The 19964-nt window shown below is 44.0% G+C and overlaps 1 protein-coding gene across 1 annotated transcript in view; it reads right to left on the bottom strand.

The window, feature by feature from the left end:
* Window positions 1–19964, bottom strand: part of MAN1A1 (mannosidase alpha class 1A member 1) — an 884250-nt gene that overhangs the window by 635913 nt on the left and 228373 nt on the right. The window lies entirely within an intron of this gene.

The following is a 19964-nucleotide window of genomic DNA, read 5'->3' as shown; positions in this document are numbered from 1 at the left end:
CTATACATAACAAGCACCAACAATTAATCAACAGAAAAGGTTCACGGTTGGATTCCAAGATGGTGGCCGTCTGAGTAGCACCCTCTCCGTAAAGCTCTTAAACAAAATTAGGATAAAACCACATTTGCCAGCAACTCAACAGCTACAAACATAAGAGGAAAATCCTGCAAATACCATGGATTTATATAAATATCCCACAAATCTGTGAAATACCATCAGATTTTATCTGTTTTACTGGATAAAAAGTGTACAGCATGAGTTTCCATGTGTAAAATAGAGGCCTGAAGGCTTTAACACTTCTACAGCAGACAGCGACCACGAGGGAAACAAGAAACCAAAGCCGCGGTGCAAAAATGTCTAAAGAAGCTGAAGGTATGGAAACTCAAACATCTAAAACCAAGCTATCAGCAATAGCATCTCCAGAAAAAGAAGTTACACCCAAAAGACAAAAAATATCCAAAGTACAATAACAAAATAAAACTCCCCTAAACAAAAAGCTGAAAATTCCTTTACTATGGAGGATCTGAAATGCGCCCTTTTACCTCTAAAATCCTCTGTCCAAGGTTTCTCGGAACAGCTCAGTACATTTGGTGGCACTCAAACACATTACTGAAAGAATAGATTCTGTAGAAGGAAGAATCAAATCTTATGAAATAGACTTAGACCAACTAAAATCAGAAGTGAAAGCTAAAGACAAGGCCTTGTCAGACATACAATCAAAGTTACTTGACCTAGAAGTGAGGAGCAGAAGAAATAATCTCATCATCAGAGGTGTGCTGGAAAAATATGAACACAATCAACTGATCCCTACAATAAAGCAAATTTTCAGTGCACTATTGCTTACAAGAGAGCCTTCATCTGAATGTACAATTGAAAGAGCACACGGAGCTCTCTATAAAAGTCAAACCAACACACGCCCACGATCAATCTACGTAAAGCTCCTAAACCACCAAGATGTACAACACCATTCCATCTTCTTACAAAAAACAAAAACACTATGTGGAACACCCATTCCATCTCCATTTCTCAAGATCTCCCCATGGAAATCAAGGAAAGACATCTGAAACTATCCCTTTACTGTGCAGACCTCATTAAACGAAAGATCAAGTTTCAAATGAGATTCCCAAACACTCTCGTCTTTTTTCACAATGAAATTAAATACACCATGGCTTCGCCCAAGGAAGCTAACCTGATATTTCAGAAATGTTTCGGAAAAGTACCCGAAGCCTAGAAAAGAATAAACACCTCATCGTTCTTTTGATTTTTCATCTCCAGAGCTGCTGTATACCTTTCTGATCCTAGCCTTTCGTATCCGAATCATTCACACACCACCCAGAGAATCACTACCAAAGGCTTTAACAAGGTGAGAAATTTTGCTAGGGGTCTTAAGCGCTGAGTCTCTAACTCGCAAACCATGGCAATGCCCTTTATATACTTTAGTGGTAATGATTGGCACCGAAAGAGAGATTGCAGTTTAGTAACGCAGCCGAACAATCTCCCATACTTCGTTACTACTTGGATAAAACTAAGGTTTTCAGAAAATCTGACCAGCTCTTTGTATCCTATGCTACAGCTTCAAAAGGGAAGGCTATATCAAAACAAACCATTTCCAAATGGATAGGGCATTGCATTCATTTTTGCTATACCCATCATGGAAAACATGTTCCTGCTACCATTAGGCCCCACTCTACCAGGGTGACAGCTACATCTACAGCCTTCCTGAGGGGGGTTCCAACCAAGGAGAGGGGTTCCAACCAAGGAGATCTTGGAAGCTGTAACTTGGAGTTCAGTACACACCTTTACCAAACACTATCACTTACCACTTACTAGAGCTGGCTTCGCCACTGCAGTTCTGCAGGGCCTTCTAGCCTCCTCCAACCCTCTAGGACTCCTCCACCCATCCTTGGCTTTGGGATTCTACCCAAGTGTGATGACTGCAGCAGGGTAACATGATGAACATAGTACAGTTTTGTACCTACCATAAATGTAGATGCTCGAGTGTACACCCTGCTGCAGTCCAGGTTACCCTCCCTCCATCCCCTCTGATCTAACTGGCTAAATCTCTACAATACCTTCCTGATGTATTTGCTTATAGCTGGAGAGATTTTGTGTTTGTGCTAAAATTTCTTAAATTGGTACTAATTACTGACCACCTTTTTGGGGGCACCTGATATCTGGGGCAAGAAAAACTGAAGAAAATGGCGTCGGATGCATTATATATACCCCTGGCGCACTGACGTCAGGGAAGAAGCGACAGCAACAGACGCCGGCCCAAGACTTTGGAATTCCGGCCGACTGCAGGACCGCCTGACGGCAGGATAACCCAAGTGTGATGACTGCAGCAGGGTAACACGATGAACATCAGGGAAGCCTGCCTCGGTGCTCCAATTAAACATCAGTGTGAATGTTCTGTTTCCTTCTTCGCTCTACATATAATGCATTTTGCTGGGAATGTATTGACCCTTGAGTTTTTCTGGTAATTAACAGGTGACTCTTCTGAACACTTTGTGCCATAAGAACCTGAAAACTCTTCCAGTCTTCTAAGCTGGTGAACAGTAATCACTCTAATCAGTACAAAAGCAAAGCTGAGGCTGAATTTGTTTTAGGTAGATCTCTCCTAAAGGTTGCAACAGGAGAATCTACATGAACAAACAATGTCTGGCATACAAAAAAAAACTTTATTTGGTCAGTAAAGGCTAATATTAAACTTTCCGGACAACTCTTATCCATTTCTCTTTCTAAGATGTCTTCCCTTTTTCTTCTTTACCATTTTCCCTCTTTCTTTCCCTGCTTTTCTGTCTCATCCTGTCTGAAAATCTGCTTATTGTATAATTTGTCAGGAAAGTGTATCTTACTGAGGAGCTTCTTTTAAAGCAATGACGTCTCTGTAGCAATGCCAGATTTTTACAATTCTGCTCTATAGTGAACTGTACTCTGGTGAAAGCATATTACTCCATACTCCTTATCTGGCATAAATCTTCTATACGAGATCAAGGTTTCGTGCTAGGAACATTTTCATACATTGCTGATAGCATGTATAATAACAAATAACATAGTTGGTGCTGGGTTCGAAATCATATCTATCCTTATCAATCATATTCTCATAGATAATGTCAGTGTCTCTAACTATATTATTTTCAGGAACATATGATACACATGTTCTGTTTAGCTGAATTTGTTTTACTTCATTCCTATAGTTACCTTAACATTGTTTGTAGTTAGGATATTGAACTAATCTTGCTCCCTTTGGACCCATTTGTAATGGGTCTTACGTACTTTTACATTTTCCCTTTCTCTTATCAATGTTGGATTATAGACCTGTATATTTATTTAATGTATAAATTACATAACTATACCTTCAATGTTACATATGCACTGTTTTAACCTCAATTTTTGGCAAAACTGCTAGTCAAGAGCTTATTGGATTTGTCTAGTACAGCACCTGATGATGACGTTTGGAATTAGGTCAATAATGTACATAATATGTAATTTAAGTTTTGTTGTGTTAGTTAATCACAGTATTGCCTCAAGAATATGCTTACTTGTTCATCTATTCTCTCTCTCTCAGTTTTAGGAGATTTGTAGGTAAGCACAGGGGCAAGTTTGAGAGAGCTCAGTGCTGCATTCTCACTTGACATTTTATGGGTACTTAAGTGGCAAACTAATTTTAAACCTCACGGTAGACCTCTGCCTCTTTTGGCTACCTCAGAACCACATTCAACCCAAACTCAGGTTTATATAAAATATAGCCAAGGTGTGGAAATTATCCTCATGGAATGTTAGAGGACTCCAAGACAAAAATAAAAGAAACCTGTTAATGCACCTCCTCTTAAAATCAAACGCAGACATTTGTCTGATTCAAGAATGTCACATGGTTAAAGAGGACTAGAGAAATGAAGAGAGTAGGAAATGGGTTAAGGATATCATTCCAGCAGGAAATGGCTCTAACTCTAAAAGGGTAGCTATTATCAATAAAAACTAATTTACACTCACTATTATAGATAAAGCTTCAGACTAAGAGGGTAGGTGGTGCTATTTCAAGTATCTAACCCCATTACTCCCCAAACCAATATTAGTCCTAAATATCTATGGTCCATGTTCTGGGCAACATGACTTCATTTTGAAAATTTACATCATCTTACTTAAATTTCCCAACTATTATTACATACTGGGGGGGTAATTGGAATGCAGTAACTGACCCCAACCTTGACCGCTCTAGCAGTTCTAAGGCATACAACACACGCCTCCCTTGCCTTATTGGATTTAATCTTGGACTTTGAACTGCTTTACCCTGTTTTCTTTGGGGAGAATACTCTTCACAATAATAACTATACATATTTTTCTAGTTGTTATAACTCCTGGTCACGTATAATTTCTTTCGAATCTCCGATATATTATCTAATTGGCAAATAAAATATTTTGCTGATACAAGGTTTTTCTCAGACCATCCGAAGATCAATATAATAATAAATTTTGCACTCTGCCCCCCTTCAATTCACACGGTCACCAACTGGTCTCTAAAATTACAGTTGTGTACACTTACCATAAATGTAGATGGTAGAGTGTATTCATTATTGCAGTCATCACACTTGGGTTATCTGCCTGCAGGTAGCCCTCAGTCGGCCCGAATACCAGAGTCTTGGGATTTCTGCGTCGATTGCTGTCGCCTCTTCCATGATGTCAGGTTGTCAGGGGTATAAAACATGCAGCAGATGCCATTACATTAGTTTTTCTTGCCCCAGATGTCAGGAGCCCCCAAAATAGGAAGCTATTACTTGGTGTGGAACACCTCCAGTAAAAAGTAAATACCCCTGCCATAAAATATGGCCATAAAGAGGATAGGTAGAAAGGATATAAAAAAAACAGGGGGATGGAGGAAGGGAAACCAGGACTGCAACAGTGAATACACTCGAACATCTACATCTATGATAAGTGTACACAACTGTACTATGTTCTTTGTGTTTCACTGTTGCAGTCATCACACTGGAGTTGATTCCCAAAGCTGGGGAAGGGTGGAGGCAGTCAAGAGGTGTTAGGGCGGGCTACTAGCAGGCCTTGTAAGACTGCTGTAGCAAATCCAGCTCTGGATTTAGAAAAAATAGGTTAGTGGTAATGCTTGGTGAAGGTGTGTACAGAACTCCAGGTTGCAGCTTCCAGGATGTCCCTGGTAGTGACTCCACTAAGAAATGCTGTAGAGGTTGAAGTAGCTCTAGTGGAATGAGTTCTGATCCCCAGAGGGATAGGTTTTCCATGGTGCTTGTAGCGGAAATGGATGCAGTGTGCTATCCCATTTGGAAATGGTTTGCTTTGAAATGGCCTAGCCCTCTGCCACTGTAGCAAAGCTGACCAGCAGCTGGTCAGATTTTCTGAAAGGATTAGTCCGGTCAAGGTAGAACCGGAGCTGTCTGTGCACATCCAAGGAGTGCAGGATCCTTTCCCCTTTACTCTGAGGATTAGGGAAAAAGGTAGGCAAATGCATGGATTGGTTTACAGCCACACTGGATACCACCTTGGACATAAAGGAAGGGTTAGTCTTGAGGGGAAACCCTGCCAGCATGGAAAATAATGAAGGACTCCACCGCCATTAGTGCCTGTAACTCGGACACTCTCCTTGCTGAAGTAATAGCTAGAAGTAAGGCCGTTTTCCAAGAGAGGAATTTTAACTCTGCTGAATCAGCAGGTTCGGGGGGGGGGTGCTCTCCTAGGGACCTTACATTGTTAGCTCCTCTCAGGAGCTGTTTGATGAGAGGGTGAGAAGAGAGGAGGCTCAGTATTATAATGAGCTGAGATGGCAGAGGCATGCATCTTAATGTACGAGAAGGACAGGCCTTTGTGGAGCAGCTCTGCTAGATTATCAAGGATACGAGTTAAGTTGGGCACAGCTGTGTCCTTTCCTTGAGACTGACTCCAAGACCAATATCTTTTCCACTTTTCAGCATAGGATTTCCTAGTACTAGGCCTTCTGGCCTCAAGGATGACGTCCAGCACCTGTTTGCTGAGGGATGCTGGTGGTGCATTTAGGGAATAAGCCAGGCTGCAAGGTTTAGGGTTTGCAGCTGTGGATGCAAAATCTGTACTCCTTGCTGAGGCAGCAGGGAAGGTGTGTGATGTTGGTGCCAGGGTGGTACTGCTGTCAGACTGCATAGGAGTGGGTACCAGTGCTGGCGTGGCCAGTCTGGTGCAATAAGGACTGCCCTTGGTATGTCCTGTTTGATTTTGAGTAGTACTCTTGAGAGGAGGGGCAGAGGAGGAAAGGCATAAACTGAGAGGTTTTCCCATGTAAAGGATAGGGCGCCCACCTTCCAGGCTCTGCTGTGAGGGTTCCTGGTGCAAAATTTGCTCAATTGGTGGTTTTGAGGGGAGGCAAAAAGGTCCACCTCTGTGTTAGAAGTTTGAATGAGTTAGGGTCCAGTTTCCACTTGTGAGGGTCCAGCAGATTTCTACTTAAGTTGTCTGCCAGTGAATTTTGCTTGCCTGGCAGGAATTGAGCTTGTAGGTGCACTTGGATGCTCAAGGCAGTGTTCCACAGAGCCATGGCTAACCTGTAGAGTGGGTAAGAATGTGTTCCTCCCTGCTTGTTTATGTACCACATAACTGTGGTGTTGTCTGTCTTTATCAGGAGCTGTCCTGGAAGGATAAGGTATTTGAAGACTGTCAGAGCATTCTGTACAGCTAGCATCACTTTCTGATTGATATGCAGGGGAATTTGTTCCGGGCTCCATTTGCCTTGAATGCATTTGCCTGCCATGCGAGCCCCCCATGCATAGTCTGATGTGTCTGTTGTCAGGGTTTAAGTGGTGAGGGGTTGAGTGAATGGAAGTCCCTTGTTGTGATTGCATGCTTCTGCCTACCAAAAGAACTCTGCCCGTAGACAAGGTATGATAGGAATCACTATTTCCAGGTCCTGAGAATGTTGCCACCAGAGACTTTTTAAGTACCACTGAAGTTTCCTCATATGCAGTCTAGCATATGGAATTAGCAGAATGCATGAGACCATGAACCTTAGGGCTTGCAGTATTTTCCTTGCAGACAGCTGGGTTTTGGTGGCTATTAGTATGAAATAGTTTGTCAAATGGACCTGCTTTTCTGGAGTGACGAATGCCATCTGGGAAGTTGTGTTCAAGCTTGCTCCTAGGAATATAATTTGTTGGCTGGGCACCAGCTGTTAATTCTTTTCGTTGATTGTGTATCCCAGTGAAGTTAGAAGTCTTTTTGCAAATGCCAGGTGCTGAAGTAGCAATTCCTGACTGTCCGCCTGAATCAGGCAATCGTCCAAGTATGGGTAAATTTGAATATTTCTCTGCCTGCAGTATGCAATGGCTGGAGCTAGGCATTATGTGAATACTCTGAGCACAGTAGATAAGCCAAAGGGGAGTGCAGAGAACTGATAGTGCACAGCGCCTGCCCTGAAACGTAGATAGTTCCTGCAAGACTCCCTTATGGGGATGTGCAGATAAGCTTCTTTTAAGTCTAGGGTGATTAACCAGGCATCCTTGGCTAGCATAGGGAGAAGCTGTTGCAGTGTAAGCATTTTGAAGTTTGGGACCACCAGAAAGGTGTTGAGAATTGATAGATCCAGGATAGGGGCGCCAAGAGCTCTCTTTTCTGGGCACCAGGAACAGTCTGGAGTGGAAACCCTGTCCCCTTTGTTCTACTGGAACGGGTTGAATAGCCCTGATATGGAGAAGGGAAAGTACTTGCTTTTGAGCCTCAGCCTATTGGTTTTGAGGAAGGTCTGGCAACCTGCTTGGGGTTGGCAGTGAGTGGAAGTAGAATCTGTGTCCCTGGGATACAATGTTTAGAACCCATCGGTCCTGAGTAATAGACATCCAGTTTTTTGCATGAAGGGCGAGTTATCCTCCTAGAGGCGCAAGTACTTGGGCATGGCTGGGAAGGATAACTAGAAAGTCATTGTGAACTTTTTCCATAAGGGTGTGGCTTACCACTCCCTGGTTTTGAGGAGGAAACACTCCATTGTTTAGATCTCTGCATACCCTGAGACTGTAGTCTTGGTGGTCCGTTTCCCCTGGGTTTGGACTGAGAAGGCGTGAGAGGGACTGGAAAGGACCAGTGTTTTGAAGGCCCTACGGAATCTAGGTGGCTGCACCTGTAAGAAATCTTTGATGGTTTGCATAGATTTAGCTTTTTCTTCCATCTTTTTAAGAACGTCTTCTGCTTTTGTTCCAAACAAACGCTCCTGATTTAATGGAGCATCTTGTAATTTTGCTTTGACATGGTCTGGCAAGACTTGTTCCTTTAGCCAGGCAGGCCTTCTCAGTACAGACCCAGTGACAGCAGCCCTGCAAGATGCTTTTAAGGCATCAAACCCACACTGCAAAGTATGTTTACTAACTTGGTTTGCAGAATGCATTAACTCCTGTAAATCTTTATTTTCTGCACAACCTGGAAGTAACACAATTTTTTGTTTAATTAGTTCCATAGTATGTTGCTGGTACTTCAACATGTGAAACTGGTAATTCAAAGCCCTGATGGCAAGAATTGCAGAGGTATATACCTTCTTACTCCATCTGTCTAAAGCTCTAGAGTCCCTGTCTGAAGGGGTAGGGTTTTTGGCTGTAGTAGCCTTAATGCCTTTAGGTCCCTAAGAAATGGTCTCTGGATCCGCAGTAGGATTCTTAAAGAGAAATTTGTGACAGTCAGGTACTCTGTAGTACCGGTAAGGTTTTCTAGGAGCTGGTGAAGTGTCAAGAGTAAGACTGGACTCCATGAAGACATAATCTACAATATCCAGGACAGGGGGTATAGCTAGAGGCCTGTGCTGAGGCAAGTCTAAAAATTCCTTGAGTCTCTTTTTGGACTGAGGATAGTCCAGTTATTCCCAGCGGAAATGCTCTCTTACGGTATGCAAGGTTTCACCAAAAGAAAAACCCTCTGGAGGGGAGACAGAGGGAATGGATTCCTCTGCATCTGAATCCTAATACGTAGATAAGGGTATGTCCTGGTAATCAGAAGGGTCAGAGTTATCAGACTCCTGATCTGTAGAATCAGAAGGAAATTCAATTCTTTGCCTTTTAGCAGGGGAAGGCTGGCTTCCCCTAATTAAAGTAATAAGGTCTTCAGCCATTCCAGGCATTTGTTTTTGTGGCATGGGAGCTTTAGCATGTGCTTTGGATGTCGGTTTTCTAGGCGTAGTGCGAACTCTGTGCCTGAGAAATTCTGTAGTTTTGTTGAAAACGAAGTTGTCCATTTAATATGAACACCGGTAGGTCGGAATACACCATCAGAAGCCAGTGCCTGCACAGCAGCTCCGGACCCATCCAAGGTAGAGACATCCACAGGTTCCACAGTCGAAGAAACATCTTGCGGCATTCCGGATTCCGAATGGGTCTCAGCAGAGGCCTGCGAATCTGAAGAAGTGGGTATCACGGGCTGCAAAGGTGCTTCACTGAGTACCGGCGGACTGGCGACTAGCTTAACAGAAGCGCCGTCGGCAGTTTTTGATCTATGCGGTCCGTCTCTCTCTCTCTGTGCTTTTTCGGAAGATCAGTAGTCGGGTGGCTTACCGAAGCCATTTCGGAATACAGAGAACGAGAGCGAAATAAGAAGTTATGTACCTACCATAACGTTCCATGTTAGTTGTCTTCTCTCGCCTTCTTTCTTGCTTGATGGGTTCGGAGCCGATCCCTCGGCTCCGACTCGGCACTTGCTAAGCTCGAGAGTCACTTTTACCAGCTCGAGGCAGCCCCATATCCCATGATACAAGGCGGTAAGTACCCAGATCTCGTTTGTTGACAAAGGGCAATAACACCAAGCATGAAATACTTCCCAAAGGAAGAAGAAACTTACAGATGGAAAAAGGACCAGGTCTGAATGGTCTTTAGCATAATAGTTTCTTATACAAGGTCTGTCCAGGCCAGGGGAAGGAGGGAGGGTGCAAGAAAGAAGGCGAGAAGACAACTAACATGGAGCGTTATGGTAGGTACATAACTTCTTAATGTTAAGTTGTCAATCTCGCCTTCATTCTTGCTTGATGGGACCGTCCCTAGCACCTCTATCCTGGGTGGCTCAATGGAACAAACTCTTGAGGACTGTAGAGCCAAAACTGGCTTTGTCCCTGGAGGCCAAGTCCAATTTGTAATGGGAAACAAAAGTGTGAGGAGTAGTCCAAGTGGCGCTGCACAAATAGTGTCCAAAGGAAGTCTAGCTTGAAAAGCTGTAGAAGTAGCTAAACTCCTAGTTGAATGTGCTTTAGGTTTTGAGCACAGCTGTTTTCCCCTGAGTATAAATTTCAGTGATGACCGAAGAAAGCCATCTGGACAAAGTCACTTTAGAAACAGGAAGGCCTTTTTATTATCCGCATAGGAAACAAAAAGTTGATCAGATTTTCTAAATTTTTTGTTCTGTCCAAATAATATCTAAGTTGACGATGGACATCAAGATAATGTAGCTTTTGTTCAGCTCTGTCTGAATAGTTTGGGAAAAATACCGGAGATCAATGGATTGATTCAAATTGTTCTTTGAAGCGACCTTAGGTAAAAGGTTGGGTTAGTTCTCAAAGATACTCTGTCTTTGTGAAAAACCAAATAGGGGGGTCGAACCGAAAGAGCATGAAGTTCAGACACCCTCCTGGCAGATGTAATAGCCACTAGAAATAACGTTTTCCAAGAAAGATATTTCAGGGAACAAGAAACAGCTGGCTCGAAGGGGAAGAATCAAGGATGTCAGCACTAAATTTAGATCCCACTGAGGAGGAGGATTCCTGATTGGAGGTTTTATTAGGAAAATTCCTTTCAAGAAGGCCCTGCAGAGCCTATGGGACATAATATTATGATCTGCTATCCCGACATGAAAATTGGAAATAGCAGCCAATTGAACTCTGACTGTGGAAGAAGAGGAGCCTGCATGAAAAATCTCTGCTAAGAAGTCCAGAACTGCCTGAACAGGGCCAGTAAAAGGATCAATATTTTGGGCCTTAGCCCAATAAGAGAAACGTTTCCATTTGCTTGTGTAAATCCTCCTGGTAGAGGATTTTAGTGAAGCTACTATGATGTCTCTAACTGGGTTAGAGATCAAAGGAAGCCTGGCTAAGGAAGGAAGTGGAGCAACCATGCTGTGAGGTTGAGAGAAGGGATTGACCGGTGCAGCTGACCGGATTGGTGAATCAGAAGATCTGGCACTGGGTCCAGATGCCACGGCTGCACCAAAAGGTGATGATGGAGGAACGGGAACCAAACTTGTCGAGTAAGGGGCAATGAAAATCAATTTGGCTCTCAAAACGGAAGCTTTCTGGATCACCTGAGGGATCAGAGGAAATGGAGGGAAGGCATAAAGAAGTCCCTGGGGCCAATCCTGGGTCAGAGCGTCTCTGGGGGGATGGCCTGATAGAGGAAAGAGGCTGAAGAAGTCTGGACATTTGCTGTTTTGGGGAGTAGCAAAAAGATCGCAACATGGACGACCCCATTCCAGAAAAATCTCTTCCGCTATAGATTGCTTGAGAGACCACTCGTGAGGCATGAGGATAGCTCTGCTCAATCTGTCCGCTATAATGTTGGTTTTCCCAGGGATATGCGTTGCTACCAGAAACCGATGAGAGGAGATCGCCCATTGCCAAAGTCTGAGCTTCTCGACACAAGGGGTAGGACTTGGTTCCGCCCTGTTTGTTGATATACCAAACTACAGACATGTTGTCTGTGTGGACTGCAATTGTCCCTACGGGAAGAAAGTCGTTGAGGGCTTGCAGCGTTAAAAGCACTGCTCTCATCTCCAGGACATTTATGTGCAGATGGTACTCGAGCGGTTGCCCGTCCATGAACCATCCTGCCCTGATAATGACCCCCACCCGATCAGGGAGGCATCCGTGGTGACAGTGGCTATCGGGGGAGGTACAAAGCACCTGCCTTGGTGAACCTGAGACTATGTGATCCACCAAGCAAGATGCTCTTTGCATGTCTGTGTCACCAGAATCTGGTGGCGCATTGGAAGTTGCTGGTATGACCACTGTGTGAACAGCATCCACTGAAGAAGGCATGTAGAATCGAGCCAGGGAAGAAGAGTAATGGCGCAGCCATGAGACCTAATACCTTTAGAACCATTCTGGCCTGTATTTTCTTGCTGGCCAGAATGATCCTGACATGAGTCTGAATGTCTGAAACTCTTTGTTCTGTAAGGGTAGCTGACATCGAACAGTGTTTAAGTTTGCCTATGAAGGTAATAGACTGGCAGGGCGATAAGGATGACTTTTGAAGTTGATTGAGATGCCCAAATGAGAACAAAGGTCTATTGTGTAATCCCTGGCTTGTATAAGCTGATGCCTGGTGGTGGCTGACAGGAGCCACTCGTCGAGATCTGGAAACACCTGGAATCCTTGACGTGTCAGGTGAGCCGTGACCACTGCCAGGCATTTGGTGAACACTCTGGGGGCTGTAGTGAGACCAAAGGGCAGGGCTCTGAACTGGAAATGACTGGACCCCAGCCGAAAGCGGAGAAATCTCCTGGAGCATCTGTGAATTTTGATATGATAGTGCATCCTGAAGATCTATTGAGCACATCCAGTTGTCCTTCTGTAAGAAGGGCAGAATTGACTGAAGAGTGACCATTCGAATCTTGTCTTCCTGACAGACTTGTTGAGTCTGCTGAGATCCAATATTGGTCTCCAGTCTCCCGTCTTTTGGGGACCAAAAGAACCTTGAGTAGATTCCGGGCTCTGAATGGTCTATTGTAACTGGCTGAATGGCTCTTTTTTGCAGTAGTTTTGCGATTTCTAACTCTGCAATGTCCCTTAGACCGGGTGGTACATCTGGAAGGGAATTTGAGGGGAAAGGACTTTCCTCGAAAGGAATTATGTAACCCTTGGATATGATAGACTGTACCCATCTGTCTTGAGTGAGGGAATGCCAGGCTTCTGGGTACAGTGATAATCTTCCCCCGACTGCCTCCAAAGAGGGACAGCCGGGCAACACCTCAGGGATGCTGAAAGGGCTCGTCAGAGAGAGGCTCCCTGTTTCCCTGGTTCTTCGGACCACCTCTGCCTCTAGAGCGGCGTCTGTTGTTACCCCTCTGCCTCTAGGGGTAAACTGACCACGTGAATCCGGCGTGACTCCTTGGGATTTGGAACCACATCTTCCACCCTTCTGTCCTTTGGGATAAGGCCTAGAAGGGGTGGAAAACGGACTCCAACAGCAGAAAGAGTCTTGCCGTCCTGCTCGCACCTGGTCAAGGTTTCCTTCACCTGAGGGCCAAACAAAGCTGACCCATCAAAGGGAGAATTTGTGAAGGGCCTTAAAGGGATCCATAAAATCACATAGCCGCATCCAGGCTTGGCGTCTAAGAGCCACACCTGTGCCTGCGGCTCTACTCGCTCCATCCGCAGCATAAGATATTAGCCGCATGGAGGAGTTTGCAATGGAATTGAGGGTTCCTAGCTGAGAAGCAATTTTTCTTGAGCCCCTGCAGCTGTAGGATCCTGAACTACTTCTCCCAGCTCCTTCAGGATATCCCTTTGGAGTCTGGTGAAGTGACATAGGTAATTCAGTGAGCATAGCAAAGGTCGCTGAGGAAAACATCCGCTTACCGTACCTATCCATGGTCCTAGAGTCCTTATTAGGAGGATGGACGGGCAGACGCGGAAGGATCTGCAAGTTCCTTTTGGTGGCCGCAGCCACCACCATGGCATCAGCGGGGACACCCTTAGTAAGGAATTGTTTGTCGCTCGGGGCAGTGATAAATTTTGAAGGCCTCCTAGGGACTGGCTCTACAGAGTCAGGAGCTGCCCATGCCTTTCGTGCAATCACCTGCATAAGGGGGTCGAAAGGCGGAGATACCCAGGAGGTGGAGGGCCGAGATCCAAACGCCTCTAGGTATACTGACTCATCCTCAGAGGGATTGTTGGTGGGCCAGTTTCCCCTCTGTTTCAGAAGTTCTAGGATGTCTGAGAAGGAGACATCCTCAGAGAGGATCTAAGGGATCCCTCTGACTCATCAAAGTCAGTATCAGAAGTGACAGACTCGGGGGAGTCTACATGCTTCCTCTTACAAGTCCCTCTTCCTAGGAGGATCTCCCGAAACATCAGGAGAATCCTCGGAAGAGGGGGAAATTCCCAATGGGGAAACCTGAGGCGGAGGATCTCTGGGTCCTGTAGCAAGAGAAGTGGCAGAGATGTCAACAGGTACTATAGAGGGAGGAGCTACGGGAACAGACTGCTGACTGATACCAGTGGCCAGTACACTCTTCATCACCTCGAATGCTCCCCTCCCAGGCAGGTCCGAGAGAACCCGCTCCGAAGAGCTAGGAACTCCAGGGACCACCGAAAGGGAAGTCTCCGAGGCAGATGTCGGAGCCGAGCTCACCAAGGCCGAGGCTCCAAGGGGAAGAGCGGGTTCGGACAAGGGTCCGATGCCACTCACCCCCTCGGAGGAGACCATGGAAGCCCGACCACAGAATCCCTCTAAGGAAGGTCTCGAGAGGAGATAAGAGTAGAGGCTGAAGGAACAGAAGGGGGTATCCGTCCTCCAGCCGTAGCAGTAACCATTCGAAGACTCCAACTCCAAGCTCTGGGGTAGAGTTGAAGGAGGAACTGTAACGGGGTGTGGACCAACAGTCGTCTGTTGAGACGGACTGTGTAACATTTGGGCCAGTACCTGTGACTTGAGTAATCTACTGACCACTCTCTCTAGGTCATGATCTGACAACCTGGATGACCTTGAAGATCGGCTCCGATGGCTCCGTTCCGATAGAAGAGGTGAAGCGGGCGAAGTATCAGCTCCAAGGAAGGAGACCTCGACCTCTTCCTGGAATGAGCCATCGAGCCGATACAATAGATCCTGTCGGAGCCGACCTCGGAGCCGACAGGAAGCCTCGATGTATCGGCTCCAGCGGGCGATACAGCCACCAAAGTAACGGTGTCGGAGCCGATCGGGCCGACACCGATGCCTGTGCCACATGGGTGTCGGAGCCGACATCGAAGTGGTCAATACAGTTTGGTGCCGAAGGCTTTGTCAAGCTAGAATCGGCTCCAGCGGGCGATCTCGACTCAATGCAGTCGGGCCGAGGCCGCAGGCTTAGATACAGAAGCCTGGGCCTTGGAAGGTTTTACTGATTTTGGTGGAGCCGACTTGGCGGAGAGCCCTCCGGCTTAAGAAGGCCCCTAAGAATCAGTTTATTCTGTCTCTCCTGCAGGACTCTCTGGCTGAAGGAGTGACAAATAGCACAGGAGTCCTGCAGGTGAAGAGGGCCCAGACAATACAGGCAAGAAGTGTGACCGTCTGTCAGAGACATCTTCTGACAGCACGAGTCACACTTCTTAAAACCTGAGACCCTCTCCTTTGACATGGTGCCGAAAAAACACACACACACACACCAGTCAAAATTAAGTTAAATAAAATACCAAAAGGTATTCTATAAACCAACACACACACCCTAACAGGGGGGGGATGGGATAGGGAAAGACTGACTAACAAAAATTAAAGGAGACAGGAATTTCTGTCAGAAAGGTACAAATTAAACTTAAAACTATCAATAAAAGGTTTTGACTAAAAGGGGCTTAAATATCACAAAGTGAACAACTTACCAGGAGCTGGTAAAAGAAGACCTCCTAAGCGGCGACAACGAGATCTGGGTACTTACCGCCTTGCATCATGGGATATGGGGCTGCCTCGAGCTGGTAAAAGTGACTCTCGAGCTTAGCAAGTGCCGAGTCGGAGCCGAGGGATCGGCTCCGAACCCATCAAGCAAGAATGAAGGCGAGATTGACAACTTAACATGAATTTAGCTACAAAAATAGCCTGTCGAATGGTTTGGGCGTTAAACAAGGCACAAAACCGACAGCGAAGGATGTCGTTGTCTAGGCCTAAACAGATGACGCAGTAAGAATGAAAATCTCTATGAGGTATTTGCTTTCCAAAGGCAAGACAAATGTTAATTTTTTCTGACATCGGTTAGAACAAGAAAAAAGAATGCCCAACGGGGTTCTTCGTTTTAGAAGACTTCAGGTTTGAAACTCGAAAAACGAAAATTTCAGGTAGCAGCCGACCGGCACTTGCTAACTGCTTCTGCTTCGGGCTACTTCTCGGCAAGAAAGACTGATGTAATGACGTTGATTGCATGTTTTATACGCCTGACGACCGGACGTCATGGAAGAGGCAACAGCATCTGACGCAAAAATCCCAAGACTCTGGTATTCGGGCCGACTGAGGGCTAACTGCAGGCAGATAACACAAGTGTGATGACTGCAGCAGTGAAACACGAAGAACATCCTACTATCTATATCTCCACATACCTCTACAATACCCCCCCCACTCTACTCCTCTCTATTAGATGTTTTTAGATCCACAACACTGCAACTTCATTATATATTTATCACAGTCTGTTTTCAAAATTAAAATGTCTTACCCTCCATTGCCTTACCCACATCAAACTCCAATGTGATATCCATCCTAATCCAGGCCCAATGCTCCTAACACCCTCTCCCAAACTCCTCACACTGACAATTCCACTAACCCCACACCTAGCTCCCATCTTTCACTGAAAACAAGTAACTCTGACCTGCTTATCATTAATGCCAACCTAAGAAGCCTAATAAACTCCCCTGATACATTTGTCATTACTGAAACATGGCTCAAGTCCCGTATTAAATATGAGGAATTTCTTCCAAGTGGCTATAGTATCCTTAGAACTGAGAGTATCTAGACGTGGAGGTGGGATTGCCATTTTATTTAAAGAAAATATCAATTTGGTACATCTCGACTAACGCACCTAATATCCCAAACTTAAAAATTTTAATAGCACACCTAGATATAAATAACCATAAACCCATTATCTTTATCGCTATCTACCTGTCCCCTGCTAAAAACATCCATCATATTGAAAACATCCTTGAATGGGCCTCTACAAACTTCACCCATGAAACTATAATACTAGGAGATTTCAACCTTGATTGGACCACCTGCTCTTCCAATACCCCACCAAAAAAGACAATGGAGACAATCCATTCTAGACTGGATTCTAGCTAACAAGTCCAATATTAAATATGATGATGACTGTCTCCCAGACACACTAAGCGATCATTTCCCTACTTACTTGATTAGAAAGCATTTACAAAATTACTCTAATAGTTCATTTTGCTATATTCGCAACATAAAACATTCCTCTCCATCAAGATTTAACTCTCGACTTCTACAATATGAATGGACACCTTTGAAAAATCTTCCACTTGACAGCGCAGTTCAGTATTTCACTACCTCTTTCCTACAAATGCTTAATGAGCTAGCCCCAATAAGAAAAATATGCACCAAATCCAAATGTCTTCCCTGGCTATCAAAAGACACAACTCATCTACAAAACAAGAGAGATAAAGCCTGGTCTCACTATCGAAGTAGTAGGAGTAAAGAGAACCTCAATACCTACCAGAAACTTAGAAATCAAACTAAAAAACTAAGCAGGACAAAGGAACCTACTTCCAAGCAAATCAGCTAAAATAACAGAACAATCCCAAAAGATTCTGACAAACAATTAATCTCCTTCTCAACCCAGGCAAACCCACTACCCCAGCCCTTACTCTGACCAACCAAAATGAGTGCATAACCTCACAATTGTAACTCCCACTTTACTAACTCAATAACCTCTCTACTCAACAACACCCCTAATACACCTCCTATCATACCCCAAACTCCCAAAAGAAACACTACCCTTCTTCAGCTCAAACCAATCCAAACCAGCTATATTAAAATTCTACTTCCAAATTAAAACTTTGCACACTAGGTGTTGACCAGCTACCTGGTGACTTTCTTCAACTAGCTGCTACCTCTATAGCTTACCCTGTATCTATTCTCATTAACCACTCTATCTCCAAACAGTATGTACAATCCCTCTGGAAAATATCTCACATAATACCCTTACATAAAGGCGGTCCCTCGACTGATATAGCCAACTATAGACCCATAGCCATTCCATTTCCATTTGCCAAAATCTTAGAAAAATGCATACACAAACAGATACTAGACCACTTCCTGACTAATAACCTATTATCCATGACACAACATGGCTTCCACCCCAGACACAGTACCAGTACAGCACTTATCAGCTTTACTGATACTGTATACCAACTTAAAAATACTGAATACCAACTTAAAAACAAAAAACTAATCTCTGCTACCCTTCCTAGACATGTCAAAAGTATCCGATACTGTATCGCATCAAATACTTAAACTAGCCATCTACCACTCCAGCCCCGAAACCCTAAAATGGTTTTATAGCTACCTGACAGTAAACAAGCCACTGTATGGGACAATAAACCCACCCCCAGCTTCCTACAAGTATTGGGAGTCCCACAAGGTTCAATCCTCTGTCCACTTCTGTTCACTATCTTTACTAATGACCTTCATACTGCAGCTAACGCAGCCTCAGTTGTACAATATGCTGATAATGCTTTCCTAATCTGCTCCGCCCCTATTATCAAAGAACTCCAATAAAAAACTCAAGCAGCCCTCCATAATATAGAAAATTATTTAACTCTTCATCAACTTATACTTAACCCCCAAAAAACAAGCTAATTATCTTCCACCACAACCCAACATATAATAATCTACCTTCTATCTATATTTCCTCTTCCAATGGTACTATAATAGAGCCAGTAGAACATACAAAACTTCTCACTGTCACAACTGAGTGGACTTCAGTTTTACAGACACCTTGCTCTAACCATTACAAAGGCGCATACCAACCTGGGTTCACTCTATAGGGGAAAAACATTTCTCACTGACCAAGCCAGACTCGCAATAGTCCAAACCCATCTATTATCTTCCCTTCTATATTGCTCTCAAATATTTACCAATCTTGGCAAAACTGACCTAAATAGCCTTGAATCTTGCTATAGCAAAATTGCCAAATTTGCTATTAATCAATCTCACCATTTGTACTGCATTAATTCAGCTAAAATGGCTAGAACTCCCTCATCTTCTTACCCTAAAATCAGCTACTAACCGCTCATACAGTCTTAAACAAACCTGATAACTGCCTAGCACTATCAGGTCGAGTCAAACCCTATAGTAACCTAACATCCCTTAGGTCTGCTTATAAAATATTGTTAAAAGTTAATAAAGCTCAAAATGCCTATGGCATCTCCCTTTTCTCCCATATCATGCCAAACAATGGAACTCTCTTCCACGGCATATTTTTACCATCAATTATATGCAAACATTTAAACAGGCCCTAAAAGAATATTTCTCTAAACATAGGCCTGGCTCCTGTTCTCACTCAGGCTAAAACACTAACCCATAAAATATCTAAATCCTTTCTCCACCTCCCTTCTCAATATCTCCTGGCTACTGAATCCTTCTTAGTCCCAGATCGCAATACGTTCTCCCCCAAAAAAAAAAATCTTCAACATGTATGGAAAAATTATTTTTTTTTGAAATGTTTGACAATGGCATACAATTGTTTAATATTGTTTAATATGATTAACTGTTACTTCTGAGAACCTTACAACTGTATTACATTTGTATTACTTTATGTATTATAATTATTGTAACTGGCATATGTCACTTGTAAATACTATTGTAATCTTCCTTGGAGCTTTTCTCCCAGAGTCTCCTCTGAAAATGGGCTTCAGGGCCAGCCTGACATTACCTGGATAATAAACGAAATAAATAAATAAAAATAAATAAATAAATGTCATCTGCAAAAAGAGCCAGCTTCTCTACTACCACAACAATTATATACTTGAATTTCTGAGTCCCTTATTTTCTTTGCCAATGGTTCTAAATGTAATGCAAACAAACGGGAGAGAGGAGACCCCTGCCTAGTTCCTCAGCTCAAGCAGATAATTGGTTTGGGGAGTCTGTCCAAAATTAACATTCTCTTCCAAGTCTGAAGATTCAGTCAGCATTTTTTTTCAGTGCAGGTACTTTTTGTTGTTATTCTCTCACACTACTTTAGCTCTCTATTTCAATGTACCTGCTTCAAACCCGTTAAAGTCCTTTTTCCTTTTTTTGGGGGAAGGGAAAAAGGGA

The sequence above is a fragment of the Protopterus annectens genome, chromosome 1.part1 (assembly GCF_019279795.1).
Source record: "Protopterus annectens isolate FY-2018-M chromosome 1.part1, PAN1.0, whole genome shotgun sequence".
Lineage (NCBI taxonomy): Eukaryota > Metazoa > Chordata > Ceratodontiformes > Protopteridae > Protopterus > Protopterus annectens.
This window is presented reverse-complemented; position numbering and strand designations above follow the sequence as displayed.